This window comes from Boleophthalmus pectinirostris, unplaced genomic scaffold (genome assembly GCF_026225935.1).
Source record: "Boleophthalmus pectinirostris isolate CB_2022bp ecotype Guang Dong unplaced genomic scaffold, ASM2622593v1 HiC_scaffold_4, whole genome shotgun sequence".
NCBI classification, from domain to species: Eukaryota; Metazoa; Chordata; class Actinopteri; order Gobiiformes; family Gobiidae; genus Boleophthalmus; species Boleophthalmus pectinirostris.
Window position 1 is genome coordinate 2,143,191 of NW_026571353.1, and position 14,944 is coordinate 2,158,134.

At 42.3% G+C, this 14,944-nt stretch overlaps 1 protein-coding gene across 1 annotated transcript in view; it reads right to left on the reverse strand.

Moving 5' to 3' along the window:
- inpp5jb (inositol polyphosphate-5-phosphatase Jb) overlaps positions 1-13,000 on the reverse strand; it is a 53,012-nt gene extending 40,012 nt beyond the window's left edge. Inside the window, exon 1 of the mRNA XM_020938405.2 lies at positions 12,634-13,000. The gene's annotated coding sequence lies outside the window, so the exon portion shown is untranslated. The remainder of the gene's footprint in view (positions 1-12,633) is intronic.
- Positions 13,001-14,944: the final 1,944 nt, after the last annotated feature.

Below are 14,944 nucleotides of genomic sequence, written 5' to 3' on the forward strand. Positions count from 1 at the left end.
ACTATAAAGCACTGCAGGAAACACTGCCCCAGTCAAGGATGAGTTTCCTCATGAATATCAAAGAGCCGATCCTTTGTGGAACTGCACATGTAGTGTTGGGATGTAAACACACAGAAATTGTACAAATACATGAACCGTTACACCTCTGTGAAAAGTTGCTGTAGTTGTTAGTCTGTTACTAAAACACTAGCATCATTGTGGTATCATAATTGGTATCAAGTTTGGTATTGTAATTAGGGGTGTGCAAAAATATCAAAATATACTGATTTATTGTATCGTTTAATGTGCAAATACAGTATTGATTATATCGCCAAGAGTATTTTTTGTATCTTTTACTAAATTATTTTGTTACAGACATGATTTAGCCAATATTTTTTACTGAATTGTATCGAATCGAGTTGAAATATATCGTACTGAATCATATTGAATGGAGAGCTCTCTGTATCAAGATATGTATCATATCATGGTCCATGTACCAAGGTATGAACCGTATCAGCAGCTTCTTAATGATACCAGCCTAAATCCTAATCGAGTTTGAAATTCTTCTCAGGTATTCTAGGGCTGCACAATGAACCATTATCGTATCGCAATTTAAATGGACACATTTAGAAATGCTGCAATTTTTTAAGTTTTCATTTCCACCATGAACAACAAAACCTCCTGTCTGATTGTGCAGAAATTTAAATCTGTACAAACCTGTTCTGAAATGTGATTCTTATATTAGTTTGTCAGTTCAGTTTTTATGTCAATTCTTCTGGACGCGTATAAAATGTGAACTTTGAACAGAATCCTATTATTATTAAAACATAAATCACAATCACAACGCTTGTCAGAAAAATCACAGTAAGATAATTTCCACCATCGGATACGAGGTGCACGTGTCCAGTGAAATCTGTCTTTTACTGATCACTATTGTAATGCTGATTGATTGTGACAAACACGCTGACGTCATGGTCGTGTTGTTGCTGGTTTGGTTCTCATCTGATTGCATTAAAAACACAGGATGAGCTTCTTTATGTGGGTTGCCAGATCCTCTGACTATTACCAGAAACAAGAAAGTACTCTCTGATCTGAATGGTCACTACCTAAACCCCAGACCGTCCCTGTTAAGTCCTCTTTCGGAGCATTTCTACTTCACTTTTACTACAACTGTGTGTGCTCATGTTATTACTTTGTGCTTTGTTGTTGTTTTTTTTATTGCTGTCAGCAGAGAGATTTTTTATGTTCTGAAAATACACAAAAGCCTAAGGATATCAAACACATGTTTAGGAGCTGGGGTGTGCAAAAATATCAAAATATCAATATATCGTGTCGTTTAATGTGATTATACAGTATTGATATCATGGGCTGCTGTATCGATATATCGCCAAGAGTATTTTTTGGTATATTTTACTGAATTATTTTTTTACAGAGCTTCAGTTTTGGTGCTTGTTTAGACGTAGGAAACTCGTTTATGTGACACATTTGACATTTTCACAGTTTTTGATGATTAAGGTGTTTGTGTTTCATATGAACTTTGCACAAGAAGTGATTTAACAAAGACTTTTAGTATCACAGTCATGATTTAGATATTATCCATCCATCCATTTTCTTTTGCTTATCCGGGGCCAGGTCACGGTGGCAGCAGTCTAAGCAGGGACTCCCAGACTTCCTTCACCCCAGACACTTCCTCCAGCTCCTCTGGAGGAACCCCGAGGTGTTCCCAGGCCAGCCGAGAAACATAGTCCCTCCAGCGTGTCCTGGGTCTTCCCCGGGGCCTTCTCCCAGTGGGACATGCCCAGAACACCTCCCGAGGGAGGCGCCCAGGAGGCATCCGGAACAGACGCCCGAGCCACCTCAACTGGCTCCTCTCAACGTGGAGGAGCAGCAACTCTACTCCAAGCTCCTCAACCTATCTCTAAGGGAGCGCCCAGCCACCCTGCGAAGGAAACTCATTTTGAGCGCTTGTATCCACGATCTCGTCCTTTTGGTCATTACCCAGAGCTCATGAACATAGGTGAGGGGAGGAACGAAGACTGACCGGTAAATCGAGAGCTTCGCCTTTTGGCTCAGCTCCTCTTCACCACAACGGTCCGATACAGCGACCACATCACTGCCGACACTGCACTGATCCACCTGCCAATCTCATGTTCCGTCCTCCCCTCACTCGTGAACAAGACCCCGAGATACTTGAACTCCTCCACTTGAGGCAAGACAATATTTTTTATGGAATCGAATCAAATTGAAGCTCACTGTATCAAGACATGTATCGTATCATGGCCTGTGTATCAAGGTATGTATCATATCTGCAGCTTCATAATGATACCCTGCCCTATTAGGAGCCAGTAAAGGCCAAATTAAAGCAGAATACACCCACATTAAAAGTCCTACCCATTATTTTCCCCATATGTTCAAGCAAAATGTGTCTTGCCCCAGTAGAGATGTATTATATAAGCTGCTCCTGAGGTCAAAATAAATCTGCTGCGTGCTGTCTGCATCTACCGTATTTTCCGGGCTATTAGTTGCTCTGGATTATAAGATGCACTGTCATTAAATGGTCTATTTTCGAACTTTTTTCACAAATAAACCGCACCGGACTTTAAAGGAAACCCAACAGTGTGATGGGTGAGTGGTTTTGTTTGTTTGTTCGTTCACGGTGACTCTGGGCTTTGTTCAGTTGTGGCGTGTAGGGAGGGTGCTGTCTGGGACCAACGGATTGTCGGTGTGTTCACAGTGACTCAGTTGTTCAGTTGTGGCTCAGAGTACCGTTCCTCGTCGGCGTGGAGTGATGAGTGTGTCTGAGGGTGTGTTTCGCTGTGCGGTCGCTGTCTGTTCCGTGTGTGTTTGTGTGTTCTCTGGGTGGTGTGGTTTTGTAGTTTACTGAAGTCGTGCTGGGACACCTGAGTGGATTCGTGTATAGGGGCTCTGGATTGTGGGGAGCATGGTCGTTTTTTGATGGGGTTAGAGGCTTAAGAGCGCACCTCATATCCCGGAAAATATGGTAATTATAAATGGTTTTATTGTCCAAAAATCCAAAAGTGCACTGTTAGTTTGCTAGTTAGAGTTGGCATTACAGCGCATGGCCTTGCTTTGGTCTCTGAAAGTTGTGAAAAGCTCTTACAAACTCATTGTGGTGAATAATTCTGCTGCTCTGAATGCAGAAAGTAAATGAGGACGAACTTTGGACCACAGCAAACTGTTTCAAATGGACTGGTTCTGTTTTTCAGGTTTCTTTAAGGGAAAAATGAGATACAGACCAGTGCCTTTAATACGCCAAAAATATGTGTGTCGACCTGCTCCTCATTTTGAATAGTTGTGTAAGATGTGAGATAAGAATAACCACACACGGGGAAAGTTCCTCGTGTGCACTTTGAGCAGTTGCCAAACAGCAGCTGGGTCTGCTGACGCACACATCACACACATCACACACATCACACACATCACACACAGCACACACAGCACACACAGCACACACAGCACACACAGCACACACAGCACACACAGCACACACAGCACACCCATCACACACTTGTTGGTGACTCTTGAGGAGCTGGAGGTGCAGAGGCTGTACTAACTGTGTCCAGGGCCATGACAGGAGCACACACACACGCACACGCACACACACACACACACACACACACAGGACCTACAGGGGGCGTTCACTTTTGAGTCTCAGGGCATCATTTTGGGGAATACAGGAAGCAGACAAGAGTTATTCCAAAGTAAGAGATACTAACTGATACAAAAACTAGTATCAAAAGTAGATATTCATTAGAGGAAAAAAGACTCATTGACAGGACAGAACTGAACCTTTCCTGATGTCTTTAACTCTGTCTATGATGTTGAGCTGTGTCAGAACTAGGGATGGGCATTTGATTAAATTTTCTTATTCGATCGTCGGGAGAATTACGATCATCAATTAATCATTAACGTTTTTATATTAAAATGATCATCATTATTATTACTATCTGCACTAGGGATGGGCATGATTAATCGATTAATCGATAATTGATCATTAAGAATTTCATCGATTACATTCATTTTAATCAACAAACCGAATGTAGGTTGTTGTGCCTAGCGTGACCAAACAGGTGTGTACATGTGTCTCTGCATCAGAAGGAGCGAGACACAAACAGTCGGTCAGTCTGCAACGCAAATGTGTATTTAACGATGATTTGTACAGGAAATTCCGCGCTTTCCGTTGCGTTCGGGACAAGTGTGAGTCCATGTGCACAGTGTATAAAGCAGCACATATGTTTCGGTGTCCAGTGGGAAAAGGTTTTGCCAGGTGAGAAACGCGCAATGTCGATGACGAGGCCCCGCCCCCCTCCCCCGTATGGTGTCCTGGTTTTGACAAACGCAAATATAGTCACACTAACCTGTATTCCACTGACTCATGTCTTTTAATCCAACAGAAGTTGAACCGCATCAGCGACACAAGAGCTGTAGTTTTATCTTCGCTTAGTTTCTGCAAATTAGTGATGCGGTTTTAAGTTTTGTTTCTGTGAGAGTTGAACAAAACTGAATTAAACACATTATAATGTCAAACGGACTGATGTGGACTCTAGAGTCGTTATGGTTTATATGTCGTAAACTTGAATTTATGTATGCAGATTAGTAGTGCAGATAGTAATAATAATGATGATCATTTTAATATAAACACGTTAATGATTAATCAATAATCGATCGTTAATTCTTCCGACGATCGATTGAGAAAATTTCATCGAATGCCCATCCCTAATCTGCACTACTAATCTGCATACATAAACTCAATTTTACAACATATACACAGTAACCACTCTACATCAGCCCGTTTGACATTATAATGTGTTTAATGCAGATTTGTTCAACTCTCACAGAAACAAAACTTAAAACCACTAGGCTAATTTGCATAAACTAAGCAAAGAAAAAAAATCAGTTCTTGTGCGCTGATGCAGTTCAACTTCTGTTGGACTAAAGGACACCACTCAGGTGAATACAGGTTAGTGTGACCATATTTGTGTTTGTCAAAACCAGGACACTGTACGGGGGGAGGGGGGTGGGGCCTCGTCATCGATATTGCGCTCCTCTCACCTGGCAAAACTTTTTCATGTTTTCTATGTCCTGGTGAACTTTTTCCCACTGGACACTGAAACATATGTGTTGTTTTGTACACTGTGCACATGGACTCACACTTGTCCCAACCGGAACAGAAAGCGTGGAATTTCTTGTACAAGTCATTGTTAAATACACATTTGTGCTTTGGCGTGTTGCAGACTGACCGACTGTTTGTGTCTCGCTCCTTCTGATGCAGAGAGACACATGTACAGACCCTGTTTGTCCCCAGACACTGAGTTTTGGTCACCCTACACTACACACAGCAACCTACATTCAGTTTGTCGATTAAAATGAACATAATCGATGAAACTCTTAATGATCAATTATGGATTAATCGACTAATCATGTCCATCCCCAGTCAGAGCAAGTAGAAGAGCACATAGACTAATATACACACACAGACCAACATGAACCTACTGCACCACTGAGGATCACACACATATAAAACACATGGGAATAGAAAAGAAAATACAACAAATTAATATTTAAAATTACATTCTATTGTCTAGAGAAAGATTGTTTTTATCATTGTGGTATCAGAATCGGTATTGAATATTGAGTCTATTCACGTTTGAAATGTTAATATTGAGGCAACACTATTCCAAAGCCTACCTAAATCTACTGGAAGGAGGACGATAATGACCAAAATGTATTTCTTTATTTCTTTATTTTTTATTATTATTCAGATGGGTTTCTTAAAATTAACAGAAAATGTGCCAATTCAATTTGACACCTGCTTTTCACTATAAAAATATTGTGTCTGGAATATTCCACAGCATGGCATTATCTTACATTTATAAAATAACGGATGTTTTTGTGGATGTAAAATACAGTGGAAAACATGCATTCTTATTGTGAGTGGGGTCACCTCTCCACAGATATGACCTGTAATGTGGTCGGACAGTATCAGCTGGTTTGTTCATTGAAATACATGTGTTTAATGCCACACTGCTGAACATTCCAGACAAAGCATTAGCATCTCCACTGAGACAGACATGTGTCCTGAAGCCAGTTTTCAAGATGCCATTTTACCGATGAACCAGTGTTTTCAGCTCCACCGGCACACTGACACACACACTGACACACACACTGACACACACTGACACACACACTGACACACACACACTGACACACACACTGACACACACACTGACACACACACACACTGACACACACTGACACACACACTGACACACACACTGACACACACACTGACACACACACTGACACACACACTGACACACACACTGACACACACACACACACACTGACACACACTGACACACACACTGACACACACTGACACACACTGACACACACACTGACACACACACACACACTGACACACACACACACACACACTGACACACACACACACACACTGCACACTGACACACACTGACACACACACTGACACACACTGACACACACTGACACACACTGACACACACTGACACACACACTGACACACACACACACACACTGACACACACACTGACACACACACTGACACACACTGACACACACTGACACACACACTGACACACACTGACACACACACTGACACACACTGACACACACACTGACACACACACTGACACACACACTGACACACACTGACACTGACACACTGCACACTGACACACACACTGACACGACACACTGACACACACTGACACACACTGACACACACACTGACACACACTGACACACACACTGACACACACTGACACACACACACACACTGACACACTGACACACACTGACACACACACTGACACACACACTGACACACACACTGACACACACACACACACACTGACACACACTGACACACACACACTGACACACACTGACACACACACTGACACACACACTGACACACACTGACACACACACTGACACACACACTGACACACACACTGACACGCACACTGACACGCACACTGACACACACACACTGACACACACACTGACACACACACTGACACACACACTGACACGACACACTGACACACACACTGACACACACACTGACACACACTGACACACACACACCACACACACTGACACACACACACACACTGACACACACACTGACACACACTGACACACACACTCACACTGACACACACTGACACACACACTGACACGCACACTGACACACACTGACACACACACACTGCACACACCACACTGACACACACACACACCCACACACACTCCCACACACACTCCCACACACACTCCCACGCCCACTCCCACGCCCACTGACACACACACTGACACACACACTGACACACACTCCCACACACACTGAAACACACACTCCCACGCCCACTGACACACACTGACACACACACTGACAAACACACTGACAAACACACTGACAAACACACTGACAAACACACTCCCACACACACTCCCACACACACTCCCACGCCCACTGACACGCACACTGACACGCACACTGACACGCACACTGACACGCACACTTGACACACACACTGACACACACACTGACACACCACACTCCCACTGACACACACACTGACACGCACACTGACACGCACACTGACACACACACTGACACACACACACTCCCACGCCCACTGACACGCACACTGACACGCACACTGACACACACACTCCCACGCCCACTGACACGCCCACTGACACACACACTGACACACACACTGACACACACACACTCCCACACACACTGACATGCACACTGACACGCACACTCCCACACACACACACTGACACACACACTGACACACACACTCCCACACACACTGACACACACACTGACACACACACACACACACACTCCCACACACACTCCCACACACACTCCCACGCCCACTGACACACACACTGACACGCACACTGACACACACACTCCCATGCCCACTGACACACACACTGACACACACACTGACACACACACACTCTCCCACACACACTCCCACACACAGTCCCACACACAGTCCCACACACAGCTCCCACACACACTCCCACACACACTCCCACACACACACTCCCACACACACTCCCACACACACACACACACTCTCCCACACACTCTCACACACACTCCCACACACACTGACACACACACTCCCACACACACTGACACACACACTCCCACAGACTCTCCAACTTTATTTTCTTAATCGGTGATGCAGGCGACAACGCTGTGTGCACTCTGCTAGTGTGATGTGTGCTAGTGTGATGTGTGCTAGTGTGATGTGTGCTTGTGTGTGCTAGTGTGACGTGTGCTTGTGTGTGCTAGTGTGACGTGTGCTTGTGTGTGCTAGTGTGACGTGTGCTTGTGTGTGCTAGTGTGACGTGTGCTTGTGTGTGCTAGTGTGACGTGTGCTTGTGTGTGCTAGTGTGACGTGTGCTTGTGTGTGCTAGTGTGACGTGTGCTTGTGTGTGCTAGTGTGTGCTTGTGTGTGCTAGTGTGATGTGTGCTAGTGTGATGTGTGTTTGTGTGTGCTAGTGTGACGTGTGCTTGTGTGTGCTAGTGTGATGTGTGCTAGTGTGATGTGTGCTTGTGTGTGCTAGTGTGTTGTTTAGAAGAAGGAAACTCATTTATCCAACACGTGTGATATTTTTACTGTTTTGATGATTAAAATGTGTGTGTTTCATATGAACTTTGCACAAGAAGTGATTTAACAAAGATTTTTAGTATCACAGCCATGATTTAACCCTTTTTTTTATGGAATCAAATCAAATTGAAATGTATCATATTGAATCGTAAGTTCACTGTATCGAGATATGTATCGTATCACGGCCTGTGTATCGAGATATGTATCGTATCACGGCCTGTGTATCGAGATATGTATCGTATCAGCAGCTTCATAATGATACCCTGCTAGGGGTGTACAAAAATATCAAAATATCAATATATTGTATCACTTAACTTGATGATACAAAATTGATATCGTGAGCTGCTGTATCAATATATCACCAAGAGTATTTTTTTTGGTATATTTTACTCTATTATTTTGTCACAGAGCTACAGTTTTGTCGTTTGTTTGGTGGAAGGAAACTTGTTCATGTGACAGATTTGACATTTTCACAGTTTTTATGATTAAAATGTTTGTGTTTCATTTTAACTTTGCACAAGATGTGGTTTAACAAAGACATTTAGTGTCACAGCAATGAATCAATTTGAAATACATCATATCGAATTGAAAGTGCATCGAGATATGTATTGTATCGGCAACTTCTTAACAATACCCTGCCCTATCAGGAGCCAATAAAGGCCAAATTAAAGCACAATACGCCCACATTAAACGCCCTACCCATGTGTTCAAAAACCATGTGTGCAAAATGTGTCTTGCCCCAGTAGAGTGTATTATATAAGCTGCTACTGGGATTCAAAATAAATCTGCTGCGTGCTGTCTGCATCTAATTATAAATGGTTTTATTGTCCAAAAATCCAGAAGTGCACCGTTAGCTTGCTAGTTATGGGGTCACATCTGCACTTGATAGCTACAGTTTTGTTGCTCGTTTAGAGGAAGGAAACTGGCTGATGCAACACATTTGACATTTTCACTGTTTTGAGGATTAAAATGTTTGTGTTTCATTTTCACTTTGCATAAGAAGTTTGTCCAAGTTTAACAAAGACTTTTAATACCACAACCATGATTTGTTACTGTATCAAACTGATCTGAAATATATCGTATCCATACAGCAGCTCACAATATCGATACTGTATCATCAGATTAAACGATACAATATCATATTCAGTGTTGGGAAGGTGACTTTTAAAATGTATTCCCCTACAGATTACAGATTACATATCCCAAAATGTAGTTTGTATCATAATTCATTAAATTACTTAAAGTGAGTAACGTAATCTGAATACTTTGGATTACTTGATATTGTCATGTTTTTTAAAACTACATGAATCTATCAACCACATCCTGAAAATTCTTGTTTGTTCAGTCTTTACTTGACCAGATTAAAAAATATTATTTTCCTAGTCCTGCTTTAGTCCTGCTTTAGTCCTGCTTTAGTCCTGCTTTAGTCCTGCTTTAGTCCTGGATTTAGACCTGGATTTAGACCTGGTTTTAGCCCTAGTTTCGTCCTGGGTTTAGTCCTGGGTTTAGTCCTGGTTTAGTCCTGGTTTAGTCCTGGTTTAGTCCTAGATTAGTCCTAGTTTAGTCCTAGTTTAGTCCTAGTTTAGACCTGGTTTTAGTCCTGGTTTTAGTCCTGGTTTTAGTCCTGGTTTAGTCCTAGTTTAGTCCTAGTTTAGACCTGGTTTAGTCCTGGTTTAATCCTGGTTTAGTCCTGGTTTAGACCTGGTTTAGTCCTGGTTTAATCCTGGTTTAGTCCTGGTTTAGCCCAAAATGTGAAAAATGTGAAAACAGGAAAAAAACAGGAAAATACCGCCATGTAATCCATTTATTTCAACAAAGTAACTGTAATCCAATTACCACTCACTGAAACAGTAACTGTAACTGAATACAGTTACTCATAATTTGTACTCTGATTACATAACTCCGGTACATGTAATCTGTTACTCCCCAACACCGATCATATTATCGAATTGAAAGTTCACTGTATCGAGGTATGTATGGAAGATAATTTGTTCCATCAGATTTTGAATTTTAAACACCACTGAATTTCTCACTTAAATTTTTTTAACTCTGAAAAAAGATGTTTGATTTATTTTTATTCTGAATTTTAGTTGCTGAAATTTGAAGTTTACTTGCGTGTACTATGTTTTAAATTCAAAATAAATAAAAAAAAAAAATTACCAGATAGTTTCAAGCCCTTACATTCAACAGTTGAAATTCAGAGTGTAAAATTCACAGTGAAAAATTAGACAGCAAAGATCCAAGATGCCAAGGCAGAAGCAATCGATCATGTGTGAGCGAGGAGGACAGAGGCTGCTTCCTATTGGCTGTTCTCATCTGTGGGCGGGGTTTACACTTAACAAATCAAAGCGATGAGGTTTCGATGAGGCTAATTCTGACCAATCAGATCGCTTCACTGCAACATTTCCCGTTTCTTAATAAGTTAGATTGGATCACTTTGGATCGATTGCTTAGGCCTTGACATCCTGGATCTTTCCTGTGAATTTTTTTGTTGCGAATTTTATCTGATGAAACAAATTATCTTCCATAGGCATGTATCATATCGGCAACTTCTGAATGATGAGTTGTGTGAGTTGTGAGAGTGATAATCTGGCACAAAGCATGTAAAATAAGACAAACTAAACTAACCAACATACTGTGGAACATTTCAGGCCAAGCAATGACATCTCCATGGATACGAGCCGCTAATGGACCTTTCACCAGAAACAAATAGAGCACCTTTAACACTGGATAATTGAAGCATAATTTCACGTTGAACAGCTGCTTTTGTGTCAAAGCACTTCACCAAATCACCAGGGCAACTAGTGAGGCTCTCTGTCGTTTTCAGACTGATAAAAATCCAGCACTGGCACCGTTTCCATAACAACTAACCATTCAAAACAAACCCTCCTATCTTTTTAAATGTGTCCTTAAAATGTCACCTATAAACAGGAAGCTGTAAAACCACGAACACCAGTGGGCAGTGTCGGGGAGTAACAGATTACACGTTCTGGAGTTACGTAATCAGAGTACAAATTATGAGTAACTGTACTCAGTTACAGTTACTGTTTCAGTGAGTGGTAATTGGATTACAGTTACTTTTTAAAATAAATGGATTACATGGCGGTATTTTCCTGTTTTTACATTTTGGGCTAAACCAGGACTAAAACCAGGACTAAAACCAGGACTAAACCAGGACTAAACCAGGACTAAACTAGGTCTAAACCAGGTCTAAATCAAGACTAAACCAGGACTAAACCAGGTCTAAACCAGGATTTAACAGGACTAAATCATGCTGTGTGGACTGTGTCTCCTCCTCTTCTATCAACAATATTTTTAATTTGGTTCAGTAAAGTCTTGGCATTTTTATTTTCTTTTAGCAGATAAAACATCTTATGTGAAGATGTACGTTATAAACTACATTTTGGGGTGTGTAATCTGTAATCTGTAGGGGAATACATTTTAAAAGTAACCTTCCCAACACTGCCAGTGGGTAATAGGTTCTGTTCCTCACTGTCCTGCCTCCTCCTCTCACTGGAAAGCCTCAGATAAGCGGGAGTCTTTGGTAGCAGGAGGTAGTGGGCTTGTCCTAATTATACAATACTCCAAGGACATTGTGTCAGACTGGCAACACTACACGGCCATGGGAATGTTCAGCCCGCAGGACGCGTTTAATAAAGGTCTGTGTCTGTGTCAACCCCAAATACTCGTTAATATGAATTTTAAAAACAATGGAATCATGTTGTATGGAGCAGAGGAGCCTGTTTTTGTGTTGGTTGTGGAGAAAATATGAACACATCCCTTGAGAACAGGTCTGTAGCAGCAGCATGGACCCGATGTAAACAACAATTCAGAGCCATTTTGGGTGATTTTTTTGCCTTACCTGGCGTTAGAAAACCAACATGTCCCTGATAGGTTGCACGTCTTTACGCATGCGTGTTGCTAGATAATTATCACTTACCTGCGAGGTTAAAAGCGTGGAATAATGTCAGGGTGTCGGTGCAGCGGTGCAGCGGTGCTACGGTGATCTACGGTGGTGTCACTGTGGTGCGAGTCCCGTGTGTTTGTGTCCGTGTGGCGCCGGAGACCATCGGCATCCCCGCGTCCGACGAGCCGCTCCTCTGGGCTGGAGACGTCCGAGCGGGCTGGGGGTCGGCTGTGGGCTGGGGGTGATGCGAGCGCTACATGAGACCGTTCCTCCCCCGCCGGAGCTGAAGACACAGCGGCCGTGAGAGCTCCGCGGCGCCGTGCGTGTGAGCTCCGAGTCCAGGCGAGCCCTCCTCCGCGCGTAGCCTCCTCCCAGAGCGCCGCCCTCCTCCTCCTCCCCGCCCGTGCGCCCTCCTCCTCCCGGTGTAGTGCCCTTCAAACGGAACGAGGCCACGGCGCTTCCGTAAACGCTCCGTGGCGCGGCGGAGGATCACGGAGCAGACGCAAACATGGCGCCGCGTTCGGACTGAGCTCTAATCGCACTGAAGCGCCTCTCACGTGTCACTGGGTTCTTGGTGAACGTTTCATGCAACGACAAAGTGAATCATAGTAAAAAAAATAAAAATAAATAAGCAGTGTGTGTGATCTCCAGACTCATGACCCGTGTCTGCCACCTGCACATGTCCGCCCTCTAGTGGCAGCGTGAGGAAAGATCATGTCAAAAGTCTGAGCTTGTGGTCTTGTACATAAAACAAAAAATCCTTAATTTTTTTCATTCTCATTGTGGTTTATTTTATACGATCATAAACGATAAACTTTAGTGCCTTCATGAACATTATTATTAGTTTGGGAGGGGATTGGAAATGTAAAAGCTGCTTCACCCATCCCCTTTTCCCCTTTTCTAACCTTGCATGATTGTGTGTGCGTTTGTATTGGTACTTTGTTACGTGAGACGACCACAGCGGCTTATAGTGACCATACCGACTTATCAAAGCCTGATCCCATCAGATCTCAGAAGTTCAGCAGGACTGGGCCTGGTCAGTACTTGGATCAGAGACTGCTGGGAAAATCAGGTGCCACATTGGGGCATCAGTCACAATAACTGCCTTTGTGTCCTTAGGCAAGACACTTCACCCACATTGCCAAGTATGAAAGTGGTGTGTGTGTGAGTGATGGTGGTGGTCGGAGGGACCAATGGCTCCAATTGACATGGCAGCCGCGCCTCTGTCAGTCTGCCCCAGGGCAGCTGTGGCTACAATAGTAGTTTACCACCATCGGGTGTGGAGCAAAAAGAATAATGAATCTGTAATCCTCTGTAAAGTGTCTTTGTGACATATGGCTGTGAAAACTGTTATATAAATAAAGACTTACTAAGTTTGTACAACCATAAATGAAAAAAAAAAACAATGGTTAAAAAAAGAATAGAAGAACTAAGTAAAAAAAAAAAAAAGTGATTGTATTTGTGTTATTTTTGTTTATTTTTTGTATTTGTGTTTGTGTTGTGTTATTAAAAAAATTAAAAAGTCTAACACCGTAGAAGCCTTAAAAAAAGTATTTAGTTTGTTTTCATTGATTTTTGTCTCTTATATTTACAGTAAGTCATAAGTGAAATTGTTCATTCAAACCTGCTGTTCATATGCTGCTTTTCTTTCTTGGAATTCTGTCATTGTTTAACAGAGTTTGGCTTCAGAAGTACTTTTACTTCAATCTAAACTCTCCTCAAAGTTCTGCAAAATGACCAAATAAACTACTACTAAAACTATATTACACAAAATCCTCAAAAACCTGGAGTTGTTTTGTTTCATTTACACATGTTTGAGAAACAGTTTATTATTCGTCTGTCTACATCTCCAAAGCTCCAAATGTTCAGCTCCACCTTGTGATGTCATGAAGTGGTAGTTTTCACGTTAACAGCTCCTTTTACCTTTAGTTCAGTAGAGATTAGAACCAAACAGGGTTAAAATCATCCAAATGATTTTAGTGAAGGTGTGTGGAGTTTAAATACACAGTGGAGCACTTCCTGTATTACCTCATGACATCACAAGGTGGAACAGTGTTTTCAGTTTGAGAATAGAACTCATCTTAAATGTGCAGGTTTCCATGTTAAACATGTGTGAAAGAAGAAAAACACAACTGCAGCCATGATTTGGATTAAACATTCTGATATAATATGGGCCCTTGAAAAGAAATGTGTGTAAGATTTAGATTTTAAATGTGGTAAACTTTGTTCAAACCAAATGACTTTTACTGATCATTTTAATCTGTTCTTGATTACAAAAACACTGGGCAGGATTTATTGATGGTATAATGATCCAATCAGAAAGCAGAATGAGCCTCACATGACT